We start from the raw sequence: 13,677 nt of genomic DNA, 5'->3' as shown, positions 1-13,677 counted from the left end.
CATACCTAAATTGGGTTTCATAATTCAATCTATCAAAACTACTTATAAGTCTTATTGGTGATCATTTGGGGTAAATTTTTTCTGGTGCCTTTCCACCTTACAGAGTCCAGTTTTCTTCTATTTCAGAAAATGCTTCAAAAATTATATTTAAAATATTTTTTAATTGTTTTGTTTTTTGGGGGTGAGAGGATTTAATCATATATGAATTGCATCTCCTTTGACTGTCTTACATTATTTATCATTTTTCTGGCTTATGTTTTAGTCTCTTCATTTGTTTCATTTTGTTTGCTCTTCTATTTTTTTTTCTTCTCTGTGGTATCTGTTCTCCCATGTGCTAATAATTAGTCTTCATTTCTGAAATAATTTATCTTATTCATCTATTTACTTCTGGATTTCTGCTAGTAACTATTTTATCTCCTCCTATTTTGACTCCTGTTATCTAAGCAATGCCTTCTCTGATTTCCAATATGTCTGATTTATGGTCTTTTATAGCAGCAATTACTTCCATATTGTTTAATGCCAGCTTATAATTTTCATCTGTTTTGTGGATAGTATCTTTCCTGTTGAAGTTTCTTCATCTGCAGGAAAGTTAGGCTAATATGTTCAAACATTTTTCTTTGTAATGTCTCTGTATATGTATTGTGTCTATTTTTGTATACTGGGTAGGAAACAGACCCCATTTTGTATACAGTTTCAACTTAATTTTTTTGGCTTACAAAGGCTATTTTTGTAATAATTATTTCTGGATTATGACGGGAAAAAAAAGTTGCCTTCTCCCAAAGTGGTATACTCATTTTGAATAAGCTGGATTTTTCTGGGGTACATAATAGCCAGAGTTTCCTGGAGCTGGGGGAAAGGGAGAATAGGGCAACATATCCTACCAGCTTTTATAGGTCAAGAATCCCTCTTCTCTTGCTACAGAGATAAATATTTTCCTTTAAATTGGCATCTCCTTCTTGCAGAACCTATGTCAATTCAGTAGTACTTCTTCATCCAGCCCTACATTCTGCTTCCTTCATGAGCTACTGCCTCCATTACAACAGGCCTTGCCTTTCAAGAGTCACTCTTTATAGGAGGGAGTTTTGTTTATTTACTTATTTATTTATTATTTGTTTGCTTATTTGTGCTGTAGCATTCCAAGGCCAACCTTTGGGCTCTGCTGGGTGTGTCCCTTACCTCTCATTCTGCCTCTTCCAGCATTTGAGTCCTGTCCAATCCCAGCTGAGCTCAGGATGTGGTTCTTCCTTTTAGGAATATATATTTTCTGGGAATTTCTGAAAGCTGCATCCCTCAGCCATTCCATGTTGCCCACACCACCCATCGTTCTGTTTCAGCTTTCTACAAGATCAGCCTGCAAGCTCCACTTATATCAGTTATCTTGGATGACTATGTTTATTCCTGTTGCCTAGTTTCAGTGAAAATTGAATATGTGACTATTTTTGTATATTCTCTTGTTGCTCTGTTTGTTTTCTGGGGAGAAAAGGGAATATTCAGAACTAAGCTGCTGCCATTCTCCTTCAGGAAACCCTACTGAAAAGATTCTTCATCATCATCAGGTCTGTCCTTAACATTTGCAGCTCTAGGAACAAAAGAATACATGTTGGCTGCATATCTAATGTGCAAAAATGCTTAAGAGTTATAAATCAAGTCAACAAATTATTAAATGAAGTATGTTCTATCCTCTTTCCTTAATAGATGTCATAATGACTTGGATGGCCAGATCTAAGTTTAGAATTTTCAGACTGCTAAGTTCCACCTATTAAAAGTGTGGACCCAGGAAAGGGCCCCTCCTGTCTAGGTGTAAGAGAAATCCTGCCCGATATAATCCAATCCCTTAACTGGGACAGTCTTTCTAAAAGATGGTGAGGAAAGGTGATTCCCTATAGATTTCCTTAGCAGAAAATTCTCAACCAGATGAAGGAGAGTAATAACTTTTCCAATAAAAAATAAGCTTAATTTTCTGGGTCCTTGAAATAGCCAATTATTCTGATAAACTGTCTTTTAATGATCTGATTATAATAGTTTTTTAGGGCTTCACTCTTATATTCAGTTTTAGCCTGGGTACTTTATATGTTATATGTATATATTATATATATATAATAGAGTAATCCTGTCTCAACAAGGTTATAACTACTAAAGAAAATGAATACAGGCAGAGCAATTTGTAACTATGAAGATAGTATATAATTGAGACCCAATTTATATTGCAAAAAACTATAACCAGCCACTTATTTGTGGTGTATAAGTTCATGTGTCAAGTTGACAGGTTATAGTGTCCAGTTGTTTGGTCATACAAGCACTAGCCTGATTGTTACTGTGAGAATATTTCATGGATTTAAATAATTAATCAGTTGACTGCACCTATAGCTGATTGTCTGTAAAATCAACAAAGGAAATTGCGTTCAACAATGAGAGAAGTCTCATCAAATCAGTTGAAGGCCTTAAAGGAAATACTGATGATTTCAGCAGTCAGAAAGAATTTCTCTCTCTACTTTAGCCATTCAGGTTCACCAGGGGAATTCACTGAAACTTTCATTGGAGTTACAAATTTGTGGCCTGCCTTAGGGAATTTGGACTTGCCAATCCCTGAGGTCAGAAGAATGGATTTCTATAATAAATCTCACACTATTTACACATCCATACACATACAGGTCCGTTTCCCTGGAGAACCTTGACTAATACAGATTTTGGTGCCAGGTGTGGTTTTCGAGAAAAAATAAGGATAGGATTTTGAGATGGTTTGGGGGTTTTGGGGATTGGGTCTCTAATATGATTACATTAAAAGGTGCCAATGATCAAATGGCACTAATAGTCTATGGCATGAATTGGCAAGAGGTATGCAAAATATCACCATTGGCTACTGCTACCCAAATGCTTGTAAGAAGTAAGGCTCTGGGTGGCAGTGTATTTGATACCTTAACAGAGATTTTTAGAGTGAAAAAGTAAAATGATTTTGACTGGCTGTTCCTAAATATGCTGGATATTGTTTTTTTGTTTGTTTGTTTTAAGGATGAGCTCAAGACTTTAAATTGCCAGCTTAAATGCTGCCTGAAGGACATGAAACTTTCTATATGTGCCCTGAAAGAAACTCTTATTTTTTTTATAGCTGCAGACTTGAGATTTCTGAAAACTAGTCTGAGAGTCTCATTGTACAAGTGGCTGAATTCAAATATCAATTGAATTCTCAACCTTGCAGGGTGCCTGTTGTTAAAGAGAGAGCATTGATTAGGAAGGCATGGGATCTTGAAAATTGGAATGGGGACATATGGACAGATAATAATGAGAACCTTAGATTCAGCTGTCTTCTTTGCCAGATAAACCTATAATGGTCTGCCCTGAGAATGCAGCCATCCAGGCTCCACCTGAAGAGATTAACACTGCTGTGCCTGATAAATCTGTAACTGCCTCTCCCAAGAAAACAGCCCTCATCCCTCCAACTGAAGAGATTAATCCTGTTTTGCCAGATGAAACTGTAATGGAATCCCCTGAAGAGGTTGGCTTGTAAGACTGCTAATTCCTCTTATGACCTACTCCAACCACCCCTCTTTTCTTCCAGATCTATAACTAGTCCCTATAGACCCCAAAAGATAAGGTTAAAAATGTTACTTATTAGGAGGTGCACTACATTTCAAAAGAACTGCATGGTTTCTCCTTATAGAAGAAATCAGGGGAACACACCTGATAATAGATATTAAGGGTATGGGATAATGGTGGAAAGAACATAAAGTTGGATCAGGCTGCATTTATTGATATGGGCTAACTAAGCAAAGATTCTAGATTTGATGTAGCTTGAGGGTTTAGAAAAAGTGGTAACAGTTTGTTCAGGTGTTTGGTTTAAGCATGAACCAAAAGGTGGCCTACATTGCCTGAAATTGATATGGCAGAACTGCCCTGAAATAATATAGATAAGGGATCCAAGAGCTTAGAGAGACTGGAATATTAGAATGGATTTATCACATAAGACCTGTTCAACTACCCCAGGAATGTCCAGAGGACACACCTTTCACCATGACTGTGAGGAATAAATTTTTGAGAGCAGCTCCATCATCCCCAAAGATTTCTGTGGTCACTCTTCTTTTTAGGTTAGATATTAGTGTGGGAAATTCTACCATTGAACTTCAATACTTAAATACAATGTGGATGATCAGATCTCAGGTTGGCAGAAGCCAAGTGGCAGCACTTAGTTGCCAAGGCTAAGCTATGTGTGGTTACCACAATGGACAAAAGAGTGAGAGCAGTAATCAGAATTGTCTGACTCATAGAGACAGGGTGTTGGCTAGCAGATCATGGGATTCCTAGAAGTAAAATAGATGGGCAGTCTACCAAATTCTTTCTTGAACTGTATAAGCAATGTTCTTGGTCAAGTGAACAAAAGTTTAATTTCAATCACAAAAAACAGATTCATGGTCCCTCAATTTCCAAACTTGAGACAGTTTAAAGACCTAGAGCCCCTTGAATGAATGGAAGGCTGGGTCCCCTTGGGGAAGGACCCTAATACACTGTCAAAAGTTTACTTTAAATCTTCCTCTCAATTTTCCCCAAAGGGACATATGGCCTTTCACCAGGGTGAGTATGCACTGGGGTAAAGGAAATGATTAGACATTTCAGGGATTTTGGACTCTGGTTCTGAACTGACCTCAATTCCAGGAGACATAAGACATACCCGTGGTCTACAAGTCAGAGTAGGGGCTTATGGATGTCAGGTGATCAATAGCTCAGGTCTGTCTCACAGTGGGTCTGGTGGGTTACCAGAACCAATCTATGGTTATTTCTCCAGTTCCAGAATGAATAATAGGAATATACATACTCAGCAACTAGCAGAATCCCCACATTGGTTCCTGACATGTGGAGTGGGGGCTATCATGGTAGGAAAGGCCAAGTAGAAGCTGCTACAGCTGCCTCTACCTAGCAAAATAGTCAATAAAAGCAATACCACATTCCTGGAGGGACTGCAGAGATTAGTGCCATCATCAAAGACTTGAAGGTTGCGGGGGTGGTGATTCCCACTGCATCATCATTCAACTCTCCTATTTGGCCTATGCAGAAAACAAGTGTATATTGGAAGATGACCAGGTGTTGACTCCAGGTGCAGCTGATGCTCTAGATGTGGTATCATTACTTAAGCAAGTGAACACATCCTCTGGTACCTGGCATGCAACTATTGAGCTGGCAAATGCATTTTTCTTAATACCTGTTACTTAAGACTACCAGAAACAGTTTGCTTTTAGCTAGCAAGACCAGCAATACATTTTCAGTCCCTACATGAGGGGAACAGGCATACCTTTTTTTTATTGTACTTTGCTTTATTACACTTTGAAGTTACTACATTTTTTACATTGAAGGTTTGTGGTAAACCTACATTGATCAAGTCTATCAGCACCATTTTTTTCCAACAGCGTTTAAATACTTCATGTCTCTGTATCTCATTTTAATTAAGGTATGTACATTGATTTTTTTAAGCCTATTGTTATTGTACAGTTAATATACAATAGTATGGTGTTAGTATAACCTCTATATGAACTGGGGAACCAAAAAAATCATGTGGCTCATTTTATTGTGTTACTTGCTTTACTGCAATGGTCTAGAACCAAACTCACAATATATCCGAGATATGCCTGTATATCAACCCTCCATCCCCATGTTAGAACCTAATCCTTAGGGTTCTTGGTCACCTTTATCTTCCACAAGACATTACACCGGTCCCTTATATTGATGACATTGTGCTGATTAGACCCAGTAAGCAAGAAGTAGCAACTACTCTAGATTTATTGTTAAGGCATTTGTGTGTCAGAGGAGAAGAGATAAATCCAACAAAAATTCAGGGGCCTTCCACCTCATTGAAATTTCTAGATGTCCAGTGGTGTGGAGCATGTTGTGCTATCTGTTCTAAGGTAAAGGATAAGCCCCTCCTATGATAAAAATGAAGCACAATCTTCTTTGTATTTTGGAGCAAAATATTCCTCATTTGAGTTTGCTACTCTGGCCCATTTACCAAATGACTCTGAAAAGCTGCTCGGTTCAAATGAAGACTAGGGCAATAAGAGGCTCTACAATCGATCCAGGCTGCTGTGAAAGCTGCTCTACCACTTGAGCCATATGATCCAGCAGATCTAATGGTGCTGGAAGTTTCCATGGAAAATAAAGATGCTGTTTGGAGTCTCTGGCAGGCCTCTATAGGAGACTCATAGTACAGACCCTTAGAATTTTGTAGGAAAGCCCTGCCATCCTCTGCAGCTAACCTTGGAGAAAAATCTTTGGGCTTATTACTAGGCCTTAGTAGAGACCAAATGCTTAACCACAAGCCACCAATTTACCATAAGAACTGAGTGGCCCATTATGAACTGGATGTTGTCTGATCCACAAAGCCGTAATGTTAGGTGTGTACAGCAGCACTGGGTCATCAAAAGGAAATGGTATATATGAGATTAGAATCAAACAGACTCTGAAGTTACATGAGGAAGTGGCCCAAACTCCCATGGAACCATCTCTTAACGACTTTCTTATCTTTCCTAGTCTACAGTTATGGCCTCTTGTGGAGTTCCTTAAAATCAGTTGAATGAAGAAGTAAAATCTCAGGCATAGTTTATAGAAAGTTCCTCACAGTATAAAGGTACTACCCAAAAGTAGCAGCTGCAGCACTATAACTCATTCTGGGACATCACTGAAAGACATTGGTGAAGGGAAGACCTCCCAGATGGCAGAGGTGCACATGATTCTTCCTTTTGCTTAGAAGGACAAACAGCTGTACAAATTATTCTTCCTTTTGTTTGGAAGGACAAAAGGCTGTAGGTGCATTGTATGCTAATTCATGAGCTGGCACCAATGGTTTGGCAGGTTGGTCAGGGACTTAGGAAGAACACGATTAGAAAAGTGGTGACAAAGAGGTCTGAGGGAGAGGTATCTGGATAGATCTTTCTGAATGGGCAACGAACATGAGGATATTTCAGTAGAAGTTGTCTTCATCAGGGTAGGACTTTAATAATCAAGAGGATAGGATGACCCATTCTATGGATACAGTTGGCCTATTTCAGCAGCCACAATTTTAATGTCCAATGGACTCATGGACAAAAGTGGCTATGGTGGTAGGGATGGAGGCTATGCATGAGCTCAACAACATGGACTTTCACCCACCAAGGCCAACTTGGATATAGACACCGCTCAGTGCCCAATCTGCCAGCAGCAGAGACCATCAGCAAGACAAGCATCATTCCTTAAGGTTCTCAGCCTGCTACCTGGTGGCAGATTGATTATATTGGACCACTTCCATTATGGAAAGGGCAGCATCTTGTTCTTACTGGAATAGACAGAATCCAAATATGGAAATGCCCTCCTTTATATGTTTCTGCCAAAACTACCATCCATGGACTTACAGAATGCCTTATCCAATGTCATGGTATTCCACACAGCATTGCTGCTGATCAAGGAACACACTACACAGCAAATGAAGTGTGGAGATGGGAACATGCTCATGAAATTCACTGGTTGTTCTGGTTTGCTAATGCTGCCATTATGCAAAATACCAGAAATGGATTGGCTTTTATAAAAGGGGTTTATTTGGTTACAAATTTACAGTCCTAAGGCCATGAAAGTGTCCAAACTAAGGTATCAACAAAAGGATGCCTTCACTGAAGAATGGCTGATGGCATCCAGAACACCTCTATTAGCTGGGAAGGCATGTGGCTGGTGGCTGCTGTTCCTTTGCTCCCTAGTTGCCTTGCTTTCAGCTTCTGATTCCAGTGACTTTCTCTCTAAGCATCTAGGAGTCCTCTCTTAGCTTCTCTGGGGCAAACTCTGGGCTTCATCTCTTTTTTTTATTTATTTATTTTTTTTAGCTAACCCGCTCTTTCCTGGGCTATTTTCAACCTTGTTTCATGTGGCATCAGATCAATCACCATGGTCCTCATTCTCTGGGTGTACTTTGCATTATCACAAATCTATTGTATTAGGGTTTCCAGAGAAACAGAACTGACAGGATTATTATACATATAAATATTAAGAGATTTATTGAAGGAATTGGCTCTTACATAATGATGGGGATTGGCAAATCCAAATTCTGTAGGGTACGGGCTTCATCTCTTAGTTTAGCATCTCCAAATGTCCTTCTGTCTGCATCTCCAAGCATCTCTTAGCATCAGCCCCTGTGTTTGCTCCTGATCTCTCTTAGAGGACTCCAGTGTTCTAATTAAGACCCACCCTGAATGGACAGGACCACACCATCATGGAAATATCTAATCAAAATGTTTGCCTATAGTTGGGTAAGTCACATCTCCATGGAAACAATCTAATCCAAATATCCCACAAGATTGGATTAAAACATGACTTTTGTAGGGGATATAATAAATCCAAACCAGCACATTCCACTCCCTGGACCCCAAAAAGACATCTCAGTTTGCTAGAGCTGCCATTATGCAAAATGCTAGAATTGGATTAGCTTTTATAAAGGGGGTTTATTTGGTTGCAAATGTACAGTCCTAAGGCCATAAAAGTGTCCAAAGTAAGGCATCAACAAGGGGATACCTTCACTGAAGAATGGCCAATGGTGTCCAGAATACCTCTGTTCTCTGGGAAGGCACATGACTGGCATCTGCTGGTCCTTTGATCCTGGGTTGCATTGATTTCAGCTTCTGATTCCAGTGGCTTTCTTTCTAAGTATCTGGGAGTCTTCTCTTAGCTTCTCTGGGGCAAACTCTGGGCTTCATCTCTTAGCTTAGCATCTCCAAATATTCTTCTGTCTGCATCTCCAAGCATCTCTAAGCTTCAGTAAGCATCTGGGCCTCTGTTGGCTCTTAGCTTCTCTCTCAAATACTCCAGTGAGCTAATCAAGACCCACCCTGAATGTGTGAGGCCATACCTCCATGGAGATAATCTAATCAAAAGTATCACCCACAGTTGGGTGAGTCACATCTCCATGGAAACAATCAAAAGGTTCCACCTTAATCAAAAGAGTAATAAATTTGCCTTCACAAGATTCCATTAAAGAATATGTTTTCTTGTGGGGGATATAATACATCCAAACTGGCACACTGGTCTTATCACATTCCCCATCATCCTGAAGCAGGATTGATAGAATGATGGAACGAGCTTCTTTTTTTTTTTTTTTTTTTTTGCAGTTTTATTGAGATATATTCACACACCGAACAGTCATCTACAGTGTACAACCAAGTATTCACAGCACCATCATACAGTTGTGTGTTCATCACCAGAATCAATTTTTGAAACTTTTCCTCACTCCAAAATAAAAATAAAAGCAAAAAGAAACATCCAAAACTTTCCATCCCCTCCATCCCACCCTATTCTTCATCTAAGTTTTGTCCCCATTTTTCCACTCATCTGTCCATACAATGAATAAAGGGAGTGTGAGTCACAAGGTTTTCACAGTCTCACAGTCACACTGTGAAGCTACATAGTTATGCAATTGTCTTCAAGAATCAAGGTCACTGGGTTGCAGTTTGACAGTTTCAGGTATTTCCATCTAGCCATTCCAATACACTAAAAACTAAAAAGTGATATCTGTGTAGCACATAAGAATACCTTCCATAGTGACCACTTGACTCCACTTGAACTCTCTCAGCCACTGGAACCTTCTTTTGTTTCATCTTTCTTCCCTCTTTTGGTCAAGATTTTCTCATTCCCACAGTGCTGGGTACAAGCTCATCCCCAGGAGTCATTTCCCACATTGTCAGAGGGATTCACACCCCTGGGAGTCATGTCCCATGTAGGGGAAAGGGTAGTGAGTTCACCTCTAAGTGGGCTTAGAGAGAGAGGGGGCCACATGTAAGCAACAAAGAGGCCCTTGGGGGAGACTCTTATGCACAATTATAAGTAGGCTTAGCCTCTCCTGTGCAACAACAAGCCTCACAAGGGAAAGCCCCTAGATCAAGGGCTCGGCCCACCAAATTTGCAATTCTGAATGTCTGCAAGAAAATCAGCAGTAACCCAGGTGGGGAGGTCTAACATTTCCAGATTTCTCTGCAGTTCCTCAGGATGTGGAATGGTCTTTTGAAGACTCAAATACAGTGCCAATTAGGTGGTAATATCTTACAAGCCTGGAACAATGTTCTCCAGAAGGCTATTTATGCTCTAAATAAGCATCCACTCTATGGCACTATTTCTCCCATGGCTAGGATTCATGAGTCCATGAATCAAGGAGTGGAAATGGAAGTGGCACCACTCACCATCACCACTAGTGATCCAGTAGAAAAATCTTTGCTTCCTATCCCTACAACCTTATGCTCTGCTGATCTACAGGCCTTAATTCCAAAAGAGGAGTGCTTCCACCAGTACAATGATCCCATTGAACTGCAATTTAAGACTGCCACCTGTCCACTTTGGGTTCCTTATGCCTCTGAATCAACAGGCAAAGAAGAGCATTGCTGTAATAGCTACAGTGATTGATCTTGGTTATCAAGGGTAAATAGGGCTGCTACTACATGGTGGAGGTAAAGAAGAGTATTCCTGGAACACAGAAGATCCCTTAGGATATCTGTTAGTGCTACCATGCTCTATGATTAAAGTCAATAGAAAACTGTAACAACCCAATCCAATAAGGACTATCAATGTCCCAGAACCTTCAGGAATGAAGGTTTAGGTCACCCCACCAGGCAAAGAACTACAACAAGCTGTGGTTCTTGCTGAGGGTAAAAGGAATATGGAATGGGCAGTAGAAGAAGGTAGGTATAAATATGAGCTATGATCACATGTCCAGTTACAGAAACAAGTATTGCAATGGTTATGAGTATTTCTTCCTTGTTTTGTTATGAGTATGAAGAAGTACAGAAAACAGATATCTTTGTTTTCTTTGCTGTCTAATCCCCTTATAACATAAGTTGTATTAACTTCATTCATAGTATTTAAGGAACATGATATCAAGTTTACAAGTGAATATTACCCAAGGGCTTTCATCTTCTTCTAGGTAAATAGTGCATTTTTTCTGATTCTATACTGGACAGTTGAATTATGTTAGGTTAAAGAATGACTGTCATTGTTCTTATTTAAAGATTAAATATGGTTTAAAGAGATGTGTAAGTGTGAGATTGACAAAGGATGGATTGTGATGGTTAATTTCATGGGTCAACTTAGCTAGGTTATGGTGTCCAGCTGTTTTGGTTAAACAAGCAATGGCCTAATTGTTACTGTACAAATATTTCATTGATTGAAATCATTAGTCAGTTGGTTGCATGTATAGCCAATTATATCTACAATCAACAATGGGACAAATCTCATCCAATCAACTGAAGGCCTGAAAGGGAGAAATGATGACTTACTGTTTCTCCTTATGGCACTGGGAATGTTCATCCTATGATTGTCCCTCCTTTGTATATTGGCAGTACATAACTTTTTCTAAGTTTCACAGGTCCATAGCTAGAGGGGAATTATGCCTTAGGACAGAACCACACCTGTAACTGATTCTGATGGGATCTCGTACTTACCTATTGTTACTGAAATGATTTAAGGGTTTGTGATATTGCGATGGGATGAATGTATTTGTATATGGAAAGAGCATGTCATTTTGGGGTCCAGGGAGTCGAAAAATCTGTTCTGGTTTGCTAATGCTGCCTTTTTGCCAAATACCACAAATGGACTGGCTTTTAAAAGGGGGTTTTTTGGTTACACAGTTATAGTCTTAAGGCCATAAAGTGTCCAAGATAAGGCATCAGCAATCAATTGGGTACCTTCACTGGAGGATGGCCAATGGTGTCTGGAAAACCTCTGTTAGCTGAGAAGGTACATGGCCAGCATCTGCTCTGGAGTTCTGATTTCAAAATGGCTCTCCCACAGCATTCCTTTCTAGGCATCTGCTTTCTCCTGGGTTGTATTCTCCAAACTGTCTCTGTAAGCTCCCCCAAAATCCCACTCTCACTTGCTCTTGGAGTGTTTGTCCTCTCTTAGCTTCTCCAGATCGAAAGCTGCTTTCAACGGCTGTCTTCAAACTGTCTCTCATCTGCATCTCCTCTCTCAGCTCCGGTGCATTCTTCAAAGTGTCCCTCTTGGCTGTAGCAAACTCGCTCCTTCTGTCTGAGCTTATATAATGCTCTAGTAAACTAATCAAGGCCCATGTTGAATGGGTGGGGCCACACCTCCATGGAAACTATCCAATCAGAGTCATCACCCACAGTTGGGTGGGTCGCATCTCCATGGAAACACTCAAAGAATTACAATCTAATCAACACTAATATGTCTGCCCACACAAGATTGCATCAAAGATAATGGTGTTTTGGGGGACATAATACATTCAAACTGGCACAGGTGGATTCCAGACAAGAAACAGAATGAAGCTAAAGCTGCCCAATGTCAAAGGAGCATTAACTGTAGAATTTTCCAGAATCAGTGTTTCAAAGTGGCATCTATCCAGTATTAGATTTATGATCCTTGCTCTCTTGGGTCCCAGGTTGCTCCTTTTTGGAAAGCTTTTTGAACTTTTCCTCAGAACATTTCCTCTCCCCACCCTTAGGACTGATAATCAGGTAGCATTATTAAATTTTGTTATAAAACTTTTATTTGTTAATTCTCAAGACTGTACAATACAAAATAGACATGGATTCTTTGGATAATAATATTAATTCTGTGATTACAGTAATGCTTCAGTTTTTTGTTTGTTTGTTTATTTGTTTTTGTTTGTTTTTTGGAGTGGAGGCTTGGAACTAACAGTAAGACACCAATTTAATTAATCTCAAGTTCACTATTTCTCAATTTCCCCTAATTCTTAACTTGTTATTCATCTGTAGGATTCTTTTCCTAAAGTCAGACCTCTTTGGAGACTCACATAAGAAGAGACTTAGAGGAGAATATTTGCAATTTTAAATTAGTCCGGAAGGCCCTGAGTAAATGGACCTCTGATGAAAAGTGCAACTCCATTTTTTGACCCTGTGCCTGCATGGTCTGTAGGCTTATTTCACCAATAGTAAGACAACATCATCTTTGTGACCAGATAGGGTCTAGTAAACCCACAGGTACGTTTTCTTATCTAAGTGCTCTGAAAAGAACTTTTGAAATTTTGTTTTGCATGTTAGTATTTTCTATGAGCATTTTGTTTGTTTTGTTTTCATTTCCTCAGAAGAATTCTTTTAGAAAAATGGATCTCCAATTTTATATTTTTATGTTTTTTTACTTTTTCCCTTTACACCATTTTAAAATATATATTATATAAAATTAGAAAGACTATTAAAGCAAAATGTAAAAATAAAGAAGAAGAAAAAAAGAAAAAGTCCTCCATAATTCCACTATCCAGAGATAATCGTTGCTGTTTGCCTCATTTTAGTGCACAATGAAAAATGGATGGTTTTTTTCTTCCTTTCCAAATCTACAGCTACACATAATGGATGCCTCTCCAAGGATAACTTCATTCATGAGCAATTATTCTAAAGTATTTCATTTCTAAATATAGACTATAGAATCTGAAAATTTACTAAATGCAAGCATGACATCACATAAACAGATATCCGAATCTCTTGTGCCATATTCTTGAAAGTGCTTGTCTCTCTTTTTGAGGATGCGTGGTTCTTATCTTTTTTATACCATGTTTTGCCTGAATTTTATTTTTCTTTTCTGCATGATCCAGCCAGCCATAGTGCCTGTGTAAATACAACTTAGGCTGTTTTTTTCCTTTTGATACTCAGAAATCCATCTTCCACATTTTTGATCAGTGTGCAGTGCATTAAATACTACAGCAGATGGTGC

The 13,677-nt window shown here is 39.1% G+C and overlaps 1 pseudogene; it reads left to right on the top strand.

The window, feature by feature from the left end:
- Positions 1-3,325: 3,325 nt before the first annotated feature.
- LOC119513543 overlaps positions 3,326-13,677 on the top strand; it is a 59,217-nt pseudogene continuing 48,865 nt past the window's right edge.

The sequence above is a fragment of the Choloepus didactylus genome, chromosome 2 (assembly GCF_015220235.1).
Source record: "Choloepus didactylus isolate mChoDid1 chromosome 2, mChoDid1.pri, whole genome shotgun sequence".
NCBI classification, from domain to species: Eukaryota; Metazoa; Chordata; class Mammalia; order Pilosa; family Megalonychidae; genus Choloepus; species Choloepus didactylus.
This window is presented reverse-complemented; position numbering and strand designations above follow the sequence as displayed.